Source organism: Pinus tabuliformis, chromosome 1_2, assembly GCF_031772625.1.
Source record: "Pinus tabuliformis cultivar Carrire ecotype Pingquan chromosome 1_2, CPIR1, whole genome shotgun sequence".
In the NCBI taxonomy this organism is placed as follows: domain Eukaryota; kingdom Viridiplantae; phylum Streptophyta; class Pinopsida; order Pinales; family Pinaceae; genus Pinus; species Pinus tabuliformis.
In genome coordinates this window covers 254,699,520-254,717,268 of record NC_142298.1, presented here as the reverse complement: position 1 = coordinate 254,717,268, position 17,749 = coordinate 254,699,520, and the positions used below count along the sequence as shown (strand labels likewise).

The following is a 17,749-nucleotide window of genomic DNA, read 5'->3' as shown; positions in this document are numbered from 1 at the left end:
TTACTTTTATGAAATAATGTTTATTATAGATTATGTATTGGTGAATTTATATCAAAATTCTATATATGAAATTGCATGCAAACTGACTTTAAAAAAAATGCAAAGATATTTTTATAAATTACAAAGTTTAGTATGGTTGAAACTATGATTGTAAAATTATGATAAATACATTTTCTATTTCTTAGATAGTTTATTGATATTTAGTCTAACTTAATTAGTAAAATATTTCAATACTCACAACGATAAAATAATTAAAAGTAAAATAATTTATTTAGTTCTTAAAAATACGAAAATGTGTAATTCATTCAATTTTTAATATAAAATATTATTAATAATAATTTATTCAAAAATAAAATTTAACTAATTCAATATTGGATTATAAACTTCAATTTATTGTTGAAGTAAAATACTTAAGTCAATTTTTTTTTACAACTTGCAACCTAGATCAATCTTAACTCTGGATCTACCAAGCACTAAGAGGGATCAAATATCTTGAGGTGAAAACATCTTTTTGAGTGAAAAGAGATTTGATCTCTCTGGGAACCTGGTGGATCTAGGCAACTGGTATATTAATATATAAGTAGGTGGCATTGAAATATTTTATTTGTAATTCACCTTCTCCGTATTAAAATGTTAAAATATACCCCCTCATATTTTTTCCTTGTATGTATACATTTAATTATTTATTATTAATATTTTCTGAATTAATAGTACATATCAAATCCATATTAAACATTGAAAATTTTACATATCCCTCATACATTGAATTAGAAAGCAACTATTATTAATGGAATAAGAATTCACTCAATCTTTCTCACTAAAGTGAAAATATAAGAAAAATTTCAATTTAAATTACTTTATTTTTCCTATATAAAATTATGTTAATTTTTTCCTTCTAGTAAAAAGTAAATAATAATTTTCCCGTCACATACCACATATTTTTTTTTGTTTTTTTCCATGTTAAATTTCGTAGGAATTGGTTGTCCAACAACCTATTTTATTATTATTGTTGTGTTTTCAACTAGGTTGCCTCATATAATTTTTTCTTAAACTCCTTATAATCTATGATGTTAACATTGCAAGGCACTGCTCTTCTCTTACAAAATGATTATTAATAACCTATGTCTAACTTAAAAGTACCATCTGTCACACTTTATATCTCCCACTCACGCGCTTATAAATGATAAATGCCAATTTATGTATGTGATGTACCCAGGTACTTCCGCTTATATTACACATGTGGTATTGAGAAAAATGGTATGTGCACATAGTCAAATTACTTGAGCTCGTTGCCGCATCCACTTCAACCTTGATTACGTGGTATTCGCTCTGCCTTGGGAAATTGGTGATCAATGCAGTTTCACCATGTGATCACCTTAATTGTCATTGAACGGTTACAATGAAGGAAGTAAAATTTACGGGTGAGGTCCAAAATCTACAACCCTAACCCTTTTCTTTTGTAACACTGCCGTTTGTATTTTGTTTTCTTTTCCTGTGCCAGGGCCGCAACCATTTTTGGAAAGTGTTCCTTATCATTCCGCACTTCGTCACGTATATAGAGGGAAGGGAAGGGAAGGGCCATAACTTTATATCTTCGAAAACTCTTTCAGTGGTTTTTAATCCTACATATAATTTCATTTCTACTGGCTTCATTTAATTGTATATGGTGGTCTGGAATTTGGCCAGTGACCCTGCAACTATTTTATTTTTCATTCATTCATACTGAGAGTCAGCAGTCTCTTCCTTCAAAGCTCTCTACTTTTGTTTAACCGTTTTTCTTCTTTGGTAATTCAACCTCCTTTCCTCCCATCTTACATTGTTTTCTATTTACCACTCTTGAATTTGCACTAGATTTCATCGGCGTTGCCAGGTGAGTTCCAGAAAGCCGTAAGGACCCAAATTTAGCGCGACTGCGTAGAGCGGGAGTGTCGATTTAGAGTAACCCTGAGGTAACTCCTTATATCTACTATTGTACTCAGAATATGAATATGCTGGGTTTGTTTAGAATGAAATTTTTATATGTTTATATATTTCCACTCGAACTAATTTTTTTCTCTGGTTGGTGCGGAACAAGGTGTGGGCAACGTCTGGGTGCCTACCAGGTACAAAAATATAGCTTCCTCTTTTTGTTATTTTTTGTTTGTTTGTTTATATCACAACTAGAATTTCCCTTTCTCAACGTAATAATTACCATATTTTTTATTCATGACTTACAGGTATGAAGGCTCCCTCCCCGATGCTTTTGGTTTTTTCTTTTTTTGTGTGAACTCAGACTAAGGTCACAATTTGTAACCCTTAACTCGCTACTTCCTCTAGCTCGGTTATACTCACATTCCTAAAGCTCTGTCTGATGCGGCAACTCCTTGAAATGTCACTTACCACCATTTTTATTGTAGCATGTTTCATTTACAGGTCCCTGAGGCATATGTAGCATTAGCTTGCTATACCGGGGAAATGTTGTTGGGTTTTTCGTTCCCTGTAGTGAAGGGATTATTGTATTTTTTTTTTACCTCATGTATTTACGAACTAGTTGTGAATATTATCTTGGTCTCGGTACCAAGGGGTTCCTTTGTAAATTTGTAGTGAAAACCTTATGCACATATAAGATGTTTTCTCCCACTAAGGTGTTGTATCTAGAATTTGTTTCTCTCCTTTGGTTTTTTTTCCTTTTGTTTTTAATTCAATCTTATAGCCCATTTTAAGGTGTATATTTTATTTCCGACAATATGCCTTTCTCCTTACGAGGTGGAATAATTATTCCGTTTCTTGAATGTAAATGAAATGTCATAATATTTAATACCACAGATTTTAAATGTTAATGTTCATCTATGTCTAATTTATAGTGCCATGGATTTTAAATGTTAATGTTCGGATCTATATGGATCTTTGTTGTATCCCATGATGTGATTTCCCACTCAGAATTTGGGAAGGTTGAATGGTTAAAGACTTGTCTCGCTTTTCCTTTGTACAATCTTGTTGTTTTGTAACTTCCAAAAATTTCTTGGTATTATGTCCTATTGGGAGTATAGAATTGAATTGTTCTCGACTTATGGTTTTGTAATATGGTTTGATGGTATAGAGTTATCCTTTTGTTAACTATATAATACTCTAGTGTATTCAAACACTAGAATTTCTCTATATATGTTTGGATTTTGTTTTTGTTGCTAAACATACATATTGGATTATAACATTGATAATAGATTTGCATATAAGAAAGAAAAATGATTATATTCAGAAAAGATAACCATGACACTAGGAAGAATATGGATCGGTCCCTATAACATTTTTATTGTAGCTACTTCCAAACTTATTAACCATATTCCTTTCCCCAACCTCCAATCAATTACTATTTGCGCACTGCGAAGTAACTCCGTTTTTCATAGGGTTTTTAACTTGACCAGTACTGGGTACACGAGTTGGGTTGTGTGCTCCCAAGTTTTGCCATTTCTCAATCTCCCTTATTTGGGTGGAACTATAACCTATTTATTCTTACTCTATAATATCTCCAACCATTATTACAGGCCTATATAGAGATATAAATCATTTTTCTAGAATTTCTAATTTATATCATGAGATCATACATTTAAAATCCAACCTGTAATAATTTCACTACAATTTCATGCACATGTATAACCTTTTATAACCCCCTAACCATTTATCTTTTTTTGTAAGTTTAGGTAGTTCCTTTTCTATTTATAAGGCGCAAATTGAGGACACATACATGACATAGGTGGCCACAGCTTGCCCAATGGGAAACCAAGCTATGAACCACCTACAAATGACATAGGCCATCTAAAATTGGAATGTCTGTAGTCTTTCTAGCCATGCTATGTAAAACATACAATTAGAAATAGCGTTTTTATCTACTGTTCGTATATACATTCAGAAATATAAAAGATACTATCCGCTAAAAAATAGCACACTGCTAAGCTGAAAACAAAGTTAGGCTAAGTTAACTCATCCTGATCTCCGTGGTCGGTTTCCACCGTTTCTAGGTTCACTGCTGAACCCCTATGTGCCAGGTTCACTGCTGAACCCCTATGCATGGGTCCCCTGTTTGCTACTCCTGAGGTGTTTCACTCAATATGGTCCAATCTCATGTCTTGCCTGCAGAGCTGAAATTGTATGGTCTCTAGGTCTTTCTTATAAACAGGCATGTCTCTTGTTATCAGGGCCATGCCCATAGAGACCTGCTCTACTGCCTTGCATAGTAGCTTCTTCATAAGCCATTATAGGTGCAGAGTTTGCTTATACTAAGCCATTCGACCCCTTGTGTTACCCGGGTCAGAAACCATACCCCTCCACTCTTCCAATTCCTCCTCAGACTCCTCCTCCTTCGCTTCCGCTTCCATGTCTTCAATTATTTCTCCTATGTCTTCATCTGTATTTTTCATATAATCTGCCGCTGCTTCCTGAATGGTTTCGTTCATCAAACGACGGTCTCGCCTTTTACTTGGGGTGCTACTATTCTGCAGTTCCAGGCGGTTGCTTGTCTGTCCTAAGCGACCGCGACTACACCCTCGACCCCTTATGCGACTTGCTCGAGTCATCTCCCTACTGCCTTCTATCTGTTCACAAGATGAGCAGTGATGTGTTAAAATAAAATCCTCACCAGTCCAAGTGCCCATCCACTCCGGGTTAGGCTGTTCATGGCTACAGTTTCCTATACCCAGATCACTCGGAGGACTATCCCTGCCCCTTCCTCTATTTCTCATTGCTTTTCCTTCACGCAGATTTTTGTGATGTGCATCTCTCCTATCTGCCCGCTCCCCTACTGGAATTCGCCCTTCCCCATCCCGGTTATTCCACAACATGGTAAAGCCCTTAGCCATGATCCCAACGACCCTTTCAGCGTTGTCATAGGTCTCCTCCTGGGGAGGCAGTAACGGCTTACAAGGGTTCCCTATCGGGTTTCCTTCATAGTCCCTTTTCTTTATGCTCTTCTCATTGGCTTCCTTTAAGCAACTGCTATCTCTGATGCCTTTACCCCAACTTTCAGTGCTCGTATCCTCTCTGTTATTGTCACACGGTATATACTCATGCTTCCCCCCTTTGTCATTGCTTATTCCTTTACCCTTCTCCTAGTTCCAGTCCCAGCGCTCAGGCTCTGTCATGATCTGAGGTCTGGACTGTTCACTCTTCCTATTCCCCTTGACAGGACCCTTTTCGTCCTCCCTTCCTCTATTTTTAACCCCCCTAGCATACTACCAATGGTGGAAACAATAACAGGAGGGCAACAATTTACATACCCGGTAGCACGATCCTTGTTTGCTAGTGCAGGATGTGGCTCCCTCGACCCGCTCCTTCCGCACTTCCCTCTCCTTCTATCCTTCCTCTTTGCTCTACTCCTATACTTCCGCATACCACCACCCTACTGTCTCATCGTGCCGTCATCACTGTCCTTCCCCCCACTCTCCGACCTAACATTCCTTCTGCCATCTTTCATTACCAAACGACGGTCCCTGTCCACGTACCTTTGAGCTCTCATGCGAGCTATACTGACATGTCCTTGTTCCATCATTCCTCTGACACTGTCATTATGGCACATTACCTTAACCGTCACCCCGATCGGGGGATAATACCCCTAACCATTGTTATTGGCCTATGTAAAGATATAAAACAATTTTCTAGAATGGTTAATTCATCTCATGAAATCGTGCATGTAAAATCCAACTTGTAAGAATTTCACTACAATTTCACGCATAGGTATATAATGGACCCCTAAGTATAAAAGTAATTTCATTCTGTCCAATCATCCAGAGTCTTCTAATGACTATTCAAATCTGATCTTCATAACAATTCATATTTGAATCAACCAACTTAATAACAATAATTTACAATACCATTACATATATCCATTTACTATATTAGAAACATAATAACATATATTCTAACTGAAATCGTGACCACTTGGAGAACACTTGGGAATTTTCACCTTTCCCCCAACCTTCGACTAAAGCCTCCAATTCCCCTCGAGCTGAGATGTGCTTGCCAAGGAATCGACAACCCATTTTGATCCCTTGATAATGTATTTTATACATTTTCTTCCATAGAAAGTTTTTCCTTAGCGGAGTCCTGCTTTTTGTGGGTCTGCCATCCCACTAACCTAGACTTTCTTTTTTTCCTTTTAAATCTCACTTTTTTGTTCCACATTTCTTTATTCCACCTGTACTTAACATCTTTCTCCAACTAAGTGATTTGACGGATCTTTCTTTCCTATCACATTAAATCTTATTATCATGGAAGGCTTATTTTTCTTTTGTTGGAAAGAATCTCGTAACTCTGGTGCCTCATTCCTAAGTAATTCCATTTTTTTTTATTGACAAAATTTACTTATTACATCACCATAGCTTCACTCTTCACTTTCATTTCAAACTAATCATGGTATTTCCACCATCAAATCCCACATAACTTAGTCTAAATATAACAAGAGATTATTATAGAAACAAGGGAGTATTACATCCTCCCCCCTTTTATTTACACCGTCTCCGGTGTTTAGGTTTCAGTTGTCTCCTTTTGGAATAGTGATAGATAGGTATCTCACATTTCATCCTCCCGCTCCTACATGGCCTCTTTGGGGGTAAAGTGTTTCCATTACACCTTAACTCGAATGACAACTCCATTCTAGAGCAAGATATCTTTCCAATCTAGTATATAGAGTGACTCTACTAAGAAGTCTCCTTTTGGTTTCACCTGTATAAAATTCCAATTGATTATATGAGAATTATCATGTACATATTTCTTTAGTAAAGATACATGAAAAACGTTGTGCACTTTAATGTGGCTGGGAAACGCTAGTTGATAAGCTACTAACCCAATTCTATCCAAAATCTCAAAAGGCCCACAAAATCGTGGTGCCAACTTTGTATAGGTTCCAATTCTTAAAGTATTTTTCCTTGGTTTCACCCTTAAGTAAACATGACCTCCAATCTTAAATTCTTTATGCGTCCTCTTTTTGTCTGCATAACTCTTCTTCCCATATTGTGCAATTTTTATGTTTTGTCTAATCTTCCATACCACCTGCTCCATTCCCTGTAAAGAATCTGGTCCTAATATTAATCTGTCCTCCGATTGACTCCAACTGAGAGGTGTATGGAATTTCTTGCCATACATAGCTTCAAAGGGGCTCATTTTTATTGAATTTTGGTGGTTGTTGTTGTAAGAAAGTTATGCCAAATGTGTAAAATCCTCCCATTTAGTAGGTCTGTCCATGACATACATTCTCAGCATGTCCTCCAAAATCTGATTGGTTCTCTTTGTTTGACCATTCGTTTGAGGATGGTATGCAGTGATGAAATTTAGCTTAGCTCCCATGCCCCAAAAATCGAGCTTTCCAAAGCTTGGAAGCAAATTTAGTATCTCTATCTGACAAAACCATCTTTTGCACTCCATGTAGTAAAAAAATATCTTTCATGAAGATATGGGACATCTCTGTTGTACCATAAGTGGACTGTACATGTATGAAATGTGCTGCTTTATTAAGGTGCCTACCACCACCATAATGGAATCGTGCTGTCTGTTCGTCCTTGGTAATCCCGTGATGAAGTATAGGGAAATTAATTCCCATTTCCATTTAGGGAAATGTAGTGGATTCAACAAGCCAACATGTTGTTGGTGTTCTACCTTCAACTGTTGGCATTCTAAACATTTTGATAAATATTATCCCACCTCAGTTTTCATGCCTGACCAAAAGGAATTCTTCCTTAATGGTGTTATCATCTTTTGATATCCTAGGTGTCTTGCTTATGGTTTCTTATGGTCTAATCAACTACCATTTATTTCAGAGTATTCACATTGGGGACATACAATCTTTTTCTGTAACTAAGCAATTTTTCAGAATTTTTAGCATAACTGGGAATGTTTATTTGCTGCAATTTTTGTTGAATTTCAAAATATTTAGGATCTCTTAGTATTGAGTTTTTAATTTGTTCTATAAAAAATGTATAAACATGGATAACATATACCCCCATTAGAGTATAGGAATGTTTGCTAAAGGCATCTATTATCCCATTTTCTTTCCCTTTGATGTGTTTAATGTCAAACTTAAACTCACTAAGAAACACCATCCACCTAGTTTGTATGGCATTAAGATCTGGTTGGATGAAAAGCTATTTTACACTGATATGATCTGTCACCAAGGTGAATTTATTCCCTAACAGATAATGTCTCAACATCTTTAGGGCATGTATTATAACAACCAGTTCTAAATCATATATAGCATAATTTCTTTCATGTGTTTTCATCTTCCTAGACTCATAAGCTACAACTGAATTTTCCTGCATCAAAACTCCCCCTAGACCCTCCATGAAAGCATACATGCAAATAATAAATTCCTTATTTGGATCTATAATTTTTAGGATAGGGGCCACTGTGAGGAAGTGCTTAAATTTGTCAAAAATTTCTTGACATTTGGTTGTCCACTCAGATTTTTCTCCTTTCTTATGTAAATATGTAATTGGGTAGGATAGTTTAGAGAACTCTTCTATAAATTTTCGGTAATATCCTGTGATTCCCATAAACGATTGGAAAACAGACACATCCTTTGGTACATGCCAATTTACAATGGCTCTAACTTTCTCAGGATCTACAACTAATCCCTCTTTTGAAATAACATGACCCAAATACTATATTCTGTTTTTATAGAACTCACATTTGCTAAATTTAGCATATCACTGATGTTCTATTAAAGTTTGCGGCGCTAATCTTAGATGTTCTTTGTGTTCTTCTTCATTCTTGGAATATACTAGAATGTTATCTACAAATACCAACACAAATATATTAAGATACTTATTAAGTACATTGTTCATTAAACACATAAAGGTTGTTGGTGCATTTGTAAGGAAAAATGGTAAAACTACAATTTCATAGTGAACATATCTAGTTAGGAAGGTTGCCTTGTGAATATATTCATGTTTTATTCTCAACCAATGATACCCAGTGCTTAAATCAATTTTTGAGAAAATGGTTTCCCCCTTGGTCAAACATGTCATCAATACAGGGTAATGGGTATTTGTTTTTAATGGTTAACTTGTTTAACTGTCGATAATCGATGCACATCCTAAATGTTCCATCCTTCTTCTTGACAAATAACACAAGAGTCCCCCATGGTGATACAGTAGACCTAATATAACCTTTGTCCAGTAGCTCTTATAACTACATTTTCAACTTTATTAACTCAAGTGCACTCATTCTGTTAGGAGATGTAGATATTGAGGTTGCGCTTAGTACTAAATCAATAGAAAAGTATATATCTCTGCGGGGAGGTAAACTCGAAATTTTCTCCAAAAGTACATCTCGAAACTATGTAATGACTGGTAGGGTCTCTAATTTTTTTTCTTTTGTTTGATGTTCATTCATTTCTACATGAACCATAAATAATTGGCACCCCTTCTGTGCACTTTTTTTCATTTGTAAGGATGAAATTTGTCTAATTGATATGGATTTTGGTATGCATTTGATTATTTGAGTTTTTCTATTATGATTTACACAACTCACTATTTTTTCTACACAGTTTATGATATCCCCCCTGCTTTTCCAACTAGTCCACGCCTATCAACACATCATAAGATCCTAACGAAAGTACATTGAAGTTTACTACTGTGTAATAGCCATTTAAGTCAGTATGTCACTATCTTACTTGGCTGGTTACCCTTCTCTTTGTACCAATTTCTAACTATACCAGCCATGCAGTCTTATATTTTTCAGTTTTAAGTTTACACTTTTCTACAATTTGTCAACCAATGTAACTTAAACTAGCTCATTGATCAATTAAGATAGAAACATATTGGTTTAAAATAATACCTTTAATCTCGATCATTGTCAATTGATGCTCCTCTTGTCTATCCTCCATTTCTATGCTTATTCTTGGAATATTTCTAGCAACATCATTCAGTGTTGTGGCGTCGTAGACATCTTGGATGTTTTGGATAGACGTGGGATTATGCGGGAAATATCTCAACATATGGGGTTCACCACACCTTGAACACTTCAGTGGTTCTTTTTCCTTGCCCAAACTGATATTTTTACTATTAAGATCCATGCGTTTGTACCCAATTTGAGATTTTTTTGGCTAATTTAAGTTGCCTTTGCTAAACTTCCTTCGTTGAGGGTCCTTCCCAAAACTTTTGAGATAGGCAAGCTTTTGTCTTTTTTCCCCTGTTGAAGATTTGTTTCTGCCTTTACCTTGCCAAAATTTGGAGCCTTCACCTTTATTTCTAAAGTGCTGATAACACAATATTGTTGTCATTATTACCTCGTCCATTGTCTTAGGATTATCGAACTCAATCCTTTCCTTATAAATGGTATGTAAACAATTTACAAATCACTGTACCTTGGCTTTCTCTTCTTTACTATAGGGAACACGCTGCAACAAGTTGGTAAATTTTTCCATAAACTCATCCATAGTTAACTTCCCCAGCGTTAACTCATGGAAATCCTTGGCACAATCATCATAATATTGTTCATTCAAATATCGAGACTTAAATTGTTTGTGGAATTCCTCCCAAGAAATGGTATTTTCTTCTAACAAACGCACACTTTTTGCCTCTTCCCACTAGAGAGAAGCTTTGCCTTGTAGTTGCTAGATGGCCAATCTAGCCTTCAAGTTACTCTCATACTCATAAACCTGGAAAATATTTTTTCATTTTAAGAAGGCATGCTTCTGCATCCTCTTCTTTTTCCCCATCAAAAGTAAGGGGCTTTATTTTCCTAAACTCCCCTTGTAACTCCACTTGATTCTTCCTTTTTTGTGTTATTGTATACATTCTATTTGAATCACCTTCACTTTTTGATTTCTCTAATTCTGTGTCCATGTTTTTCTTTTTCAATGCTTTAGGTTCTATGGTTCTATGACTAGACTTTTCAGTCAACTCTCTTATCATCCCTTCCTGTTCTTCAGTGGCCTTTAACATGCTTCCATTACTACTCTTGAGATGAACCAACTCTTGTTGTAGATTTATAGTAACATCCATGAAGTGAGAGGTTGGTGGGGTACTTCCATTTCCCAACTTGATATATATTTCTTCACTTACTATTATAGCTGGAGGGGGGTTCTTTGCCATTTAGTTGTAGCCTTCTTCACTTGATTACCTTTTATTCAAACATAACAAGTATTAGTTTTGCATAATTTAATCAATATTTCAATTATGCACATTTCTACTTATCACTGTGGTGGTTCCATCAAGCCCCATTTTGAACTTGGGTTCTGATAGCATGTGTCATATACCGAAGAAAACAAATAATTCTATGTTAAATTTCATAGGAATTGGCTCGCCAAAAACCTATTATTATTATTGTTTTGTTTTCCACTAGGTTGCCTCATAATTTCTTTTCATAAACTCCTTATATGATGCTACCATTGCAAGGCACTACTCTTCTCTTACAAAATGATTATTAATAACCTATGACTAAATTAGGAGTACCATCTGCCACACTCTATATCTCCCACTCATGTGCTTATAATTGGTATTTGAAACCCAAGCCTTTTCGAATCACTCGCACAATTATTTATGCTCTAGCTAGGATTTTGTTCCCTATCTCAACACCCAGGTACTTCCGCTTAGCTTACACCTGTGCTATTGAGGATTCATTTACCAACGAGGGTATCTGCACATAGTCAAATTACATGAGCTCGTTGATGAATCCACTTAACCCCTGGTTAGGCAAGGTATACGTGGTATTCACCCCGCCTTGGGAAATTTGTGATCAATGCAGTTTTGCCACGTTACCCTCCACCATGTGATGGCAAGTGATCACCTTAATTTTCATTGAACGATTATGATGAAGGAATTAAAATCTATGGGTGAGATCCAAAATCTCAAACCCTAACCCTTTTCTTTCATAACAGTTCCATTTATATTTTGTTTTCTTTCCCGTTGCTTGCTACCTGTGCCAGGGTTGCAACCATTTTTAGTAAGTGCTACTCAGCGTTTGGCACCTGGTCAAGTATACAGAGGGAAGGGAGACATATTTATCTCTTCAACAACTCTTTTGGTGGTTTTCAATCCTACAGGTAATTTACTTTCTGCGAGATTATTAAATACTGGTTTCTTTTGATTGTATATGGCAGTCTAGAATTTGGTCAATGACCCTACAACTATTTTATTTTCCTTTATTAGTGAATTTGTTCATGCCGAGAGTTTCTTCCTTCAAATATCTTTACTTTTGTTTACCCAATTTTCTTCTCCAGTAATTTGCCCTCTTTTAATCCCTCCTTTCCCCCTATTGTATGAGTTTTTCTATTTACCGCTCTTTAATTTGCACTAGATTTCATCGACGTTGTTAGGTGAGTTCCACAAAGTCACAAGGACTCAAATTTAGTGCGGATACCCAAAGTCAAAGTGCCGGTTTAGAGTACCCCTAAGGTAACACCTTATATACTCAGAATATGAATATATTGGGTTTGTTTAGAATGAAATTTTTATATATTTTCCTTTGCTACCATTGCTATCAACATTTCCACTTGACCTAAACAATTTCTCTTGTTGGTGCGCAACCGGGTACACGCAACGTCTGGGTGCCTACTAGGTACAAAAATATGGTTTCCTCTTTTTTTTTTTTTTGTTTGTTTGTTTGTTTATAGCACATCTAGACTTTTAGTCTATCAACATAATACTCACCATATTTTTTCTTCATGACTTATAGGGATGAAGGCTCTCTCCACGATGCTTTTGGTTTTTAATTTCCTTCGTGAAATCGAACTAAGGTCGCAATTTATAACCCTAAACTTGCTACTTCCTCCTGGTCGATTATACTCACATGACTGGAGCTATTTTTGACATGGTGACTCCTTGAAAGTTCACTTATCACCATTGTTATTGTAACATATTTCATTTACTATTTCGCTGAGGCAGATGTAGTGTTATCTAGCTATAATAGAGAACTTTTGTTGGGTTTTTCATTCCCTGTAGTGAAGGTATTATCATTGCATTTATGTTTTTTGTCATGTATTTATGAACTAGTTATGACTATTATCTTGGTCTTAGTACCTAGGGGTTCCTTGTAAATTTGCATTGAAGATCTTACACACATATAAGATGTTTGCTCCCACAAAGGTGCTTGATCTATAATATGTTCTCTCCTTTGGTTATTTTTTCTTTTGTTTTTAATTCAATCTTATAGCCCATATTAGGGCACATATTTTATTTCCCACAATATTCCTTTCTCCTTACAAGGTGGAATGGTTATTTCGTTTCTTGACCGTAAATGAAACATCATAATATTTAATACCACAGATTTTAAATGTTAGTGTTCAACTATGTCTAATTTTTAGTACCAGGGCTTTTAAATGTTACTGATCAGCTCTACGTTGAATCCCATGATGCCATTTCCCACTCAGAATTTAGGAAGGTTGAATTGTTAAAGACTTTTCTCACTTTTCCTTTGTACAATCTCATTGTTTTGTTAATTCTGAAAATTTCTTGGTATTATGTCCTATCAAGAGTATAGAATTGAATTTTTCCCGAATTATGGTTTTGTAGTATGGTTTGATGGTACAAAGTTATCAGTGAGTGGGTTAACTCTATAATAATCCAATTTATCCAGATACTAAAATTTCTCTATATATGTTTGGTTTTTATTTCTATTGCTACGCAGACATATTGACTTATAACGTTGATAATGGATTGATAATAGATTTGCATATAAGAAAGAAAAATGATTATATTCAGGAAAGACGGACCATGACATCAGAAAGAATATGGATTGGTCCATATAACAATTTTACCATAGCTACTTCCAAATTTATTTACCATATTCCTTTCCCAAACCTCCCATCAATCACTATCTGCGCACGTCAAAGTAACTCCATTGTTCATAAGTTTTTTAACTTGACCAGTTCTGGGTACACGAATTCGGTTGTGTGCTCCCAAGTTTTACCATTTCACAATCTCCTTCATTTGTGTGGAACTCTAACCTATTTATTCTTATTCTAACCATTATTACAAGCCTACATAGATATAAATCAAATTTTCCAGAATTTCTAATTTACCTCATGAGATCGTATATGTAAAACCAACCTGTAAGAATTTCATTACGATTTTACGCACATGTATAATCTTCTACAATACCCCTAACCATTATTACTGGCCTATGTACAAATATAAAACCTTTTCAGAATGATTAATTTATCTCATGAAATTGTGCATGTAAAATGCAACTTGTAATAATTTGACTACAATTTCACGCACATGTATATAATCACCCCCTAAGTATAAAATTAATTTCATTCCTTCCTATCATCCAGAGTCTTCTAATGACTATTCAAATCTAATCTTCATAATAATTCATATTTGAATCAACCAACTTAACAAAAATAATTTCCAATACCATTACATATATTCATTGACTATAATGGAAACATAATAATAGGAATTCTAACCAAAATCGTGACTAGGAGAACACTTGGGAATTTGCAGGTTTCCTCCCAACCTTGAACTGAAGCTTCTAGTCCCCCCGAGCTGAGATGTGCTTACCAGGGAATCAACATCCTTTTTTGATACCTTGATAATGTATTTTATACATTTTCTTCCATAGAGGATTTTTTCTTAGTGGTGTCCCAGTTTTCATGGATTTTCCGTCCCACTGACCTAGGATTTATTTTTTTCCCTTTAAAGCCCACTTTTATCTCCCGTGATGCTTTATTCCACTTGTACTTAGCATATTTCTCCAAATAAGTTATTTAATGGATCTTTCTCTCCTGTCACATTAAATATTATTATCATGGAAGATTTATTTTTCTTTTCTTGGCAAGAATCTCTTAACTCTGGTGCCTCATTCCCAAGTAATTCCATTTTTTTTAATTAATAAAATTTACTTATTACATCACCATAGCTTCATTGTTCACTTTCATTTCAAACTAATCATGCCCTTTCTGTCATTAAATCCCACATAACTCAGTGTAAATATAACAAGGCATTGTTATATAAATAGGGGAGTATTACATTTTTACTCATTACATTTCTTCCTCATAATAAATGCTGAATTATCTTTTTTTACTTTTGGTTACATTATATCTCTATATAAAGTTATATAAGATTATAGTGTAAATTAAGTTTTAATTTGCTAATTTCAATTATTATTTTACTATTTTTAAATGTAACATTATGTGACAACATCTCTCCCATACTGAGCTGTAGAGTGCCTCTTGGGGCAATCAATTTAGATTTAATTCAATTTAAAAAAAATTATTTTTATTATTAAAGTTATGAGACTTTCAAGAAAATTAAATTTAATCTTTATAGCAACTCTTACCAATTTAAATTAAAAATCTCTCTCTAAAGATGAGGATAAAAAATGTAAAATAAGGCATGTGATATAGTTACTTGTAGTTGAGGATTTTCTCTATTGGAATTTCTCCCTAAAGAGGCAAGTGGTGTTATGAAACCATCTCACAAAAAGATAGAAAAGATAGATCAACGCCTTAGAATTCAGCCTCTTCGAGGGGGCAACCTCCTTTATATTACACAAATGAATGATTCTTTGATGATTCAAATGACAAAACCTCATTTCTATATATAGGAGTCTAAAGAGTCACATTATAACCCAGCCGACCTAACAATAATAATATAAAGACACAAAAATAACAATAGAGGGATTCTATGGGGCACAATAATAACAATATGGGGACAATAGGGGCACAACAATATTAATGAAGGATACAACTACAATAGTAATGGGGTAATCACTAGTATTATATAAACCTAACATGCCCCTCTCCTTCAAAAAAGTGTTGTCCTCAACACTTGAGTAGTTCTGGATGCTTCTGTATAAAATTCTCATCCTCCCATGTGGAATCTTCAGGGAATAAGTTCTTCCACTTGATGAGATACTCCGAAATTGATCGATTTTGTAGCTTTCGAGTTTTTGTTTCTATGACTGCTTCCGATTCCAATATAATTTTTCCTTCCTCGTCAAGTTTTGGCAATATTGTTTGAACTGGGAGCTTGTTGCCTATAACCTTCTTTAAACATGAAACATGGAAAACTGGGTGCACTTGAGAAGCTGCAGGAAGCTCCAATTTGTATGCCATAGTACTAATCTTTTGCAACACCTTGTACGGACCATAATACTTTGGTGATAATTTATTATCCTTCTTAGCTTGCTTGAGGGATATTTGTTTATATGGTTGTAGTCGTAGGAATACCCAATCACCTACATCAAAACTTCTTTCGCTGTGATGTTGATCTTCCTGTTGTTTCATTCTATTCTGCTCCAACACGAGGTTATCCTTTAAGAGTTGGAGGACTTGTTGTTGATGCTCGATGTGATGTTCCACTGCTTGAACCTTAGAATTTTCTCTTAAACATGATGTGATAGATGGTGGCTGATATCCATAAAGTGCTATAAATGGGGTCAATTTTGTTGTTGTACGGAAGGAAGTGTTATACCACCATTCAGCCAGAGGCAACCATTTGACCCATTCTGTCTGTTTATTAGATACAAAGCAACGAAGATATCCTTGCAAACATTTGTTTATTATCTCAGTTTTCCCATTATATTGAGGATGATAAGATGAGCTATGAGCTAACTGAGTACCGAGACAAGAAAATAATTCTGTCCAAAAATTTCCAGTGAAAATGGGATCTCTGTCACTTACAATAATCTTTGGGTTTCTATGTAGCTTTTGAATTGTTTCCATAAATGCAGTAGAAACTGTATTAGCTTTAAATGGATGTGATAATGCACAAAAGTGTGCATACTTGGTAAGTCTGTCAACTATCACCATGATGACACTCTTTCCCTCAGGCTTGGGTAAGCCTGTGATAAAATCCATTGAAACCTCCTCCCAACGTTAGCTTGGAATGGATAAAGGTTGTAATAGACCTGGGGTCTTAATTGCTTCAACTTTATTTTGTTGGCAAACCAAACACTCCGACACAAAATTTTGAATATCTGATTCAAAGCCATCCCAAAAAAATTCCTTCTTAACCCTGTGGTAAGTTTTTAAAAATCCTGAGTGCCCTTCTAAGGGAGAAGTGTGCAATTCCATAAGAATCTTTTGTTTGAGTTGGGAATTCTTATAGAGGTATAAGCAATATTTATACCATAATGAATCATTTTGCCAGCTAAATGTATAAGATGTACTAGAATCTTGTTGTAACTTTCGAATAAGTGCCCACACTTCTTCATCATTCTTCCATTCCTCCCTTGCTTCGTTTATCCATTCTAGTTGGATAATAGAAATGACGCACAACAATGCTTCCACATCCTCATCCTTTCTTGAGAGTGCATTTGCCACCACATTTTGCTTCCCTTTTTTGTAGATGATTTCAAAGTCATAACCCAACATCTTTGTGACCCACTTTTGTTGCTCTTCACAGGATAATCTTTGTTCTAAAAAGTATTTAAGGCTATCATGATCCGTTTTAGATAAAATAGCACACACTAAAATATATTCTATTATTGTGCATCAAGGAAATTACACACATATTTATACAAGTAGAAGTCTCAAGATAGGAATTCTATCTTAGACGTACAGTAGTGTGGTTGAGAGATTCTCTCAACCACACACTAAACTAGGAGAAACTAAATTCTTATTATGTAGGAACAAACTCCTCAAATGGAGAATTACAACCATAGAAAAGTAGGAATTAATTATTTCTAACTCCCCCCCTTAATGACTACTTGTCATGATAGTCAAATCCACCACCATCAGGTGAATTGCATGTACAGAACCTCCAAAACACAATCTGCCACAACTTCTCCGATCTGCCTCCTCTTTAATCGTCAAATGAAGCCAATTCCCTTCTAC

At 35.2% G+C, this 17,749-nt stretch overlaps 2 long non-coding RNA genes across 2 annotated transcripts; both read left to right on the top strand.

Moving 5' to 3' along the window:
* Nucleotides 1-1,345: 1,345 nt before the first annotated feature.
* On the top strand, nucleotides 1,346-2,790 carry LOC149205333 (uncharacterized). The gene is made up of 3 exons (XR_016251874.1): nucleotides 1,346-1,949; nucleotides 2,075-2,102; nucleotides 2,217-2,790. It is a non-coding gene; the product is annotated as an uncharacterized LOC149205333 (long non-coding RNA).
* Nucleotides 2,791-11,513: 8,723 nt separating this feature from the next.
* On the top strand, nucleotides 11,514-12,898 carry LOC149205332 (uncharacterized). Its single transcript, XR_016251873.1, has 3 exons — nucleotides 11,514-12,010; nucleotides 12,284-12,362; nucleotides 12,643-12,898. It is a non-coding gene; the product is annotated as an uncharacterized LOC149205332 (long non-coding RNA).
* The last annotated feature ends 4,851 nt before the right edge of the window (nucleotides 12,899-17,749 follow it).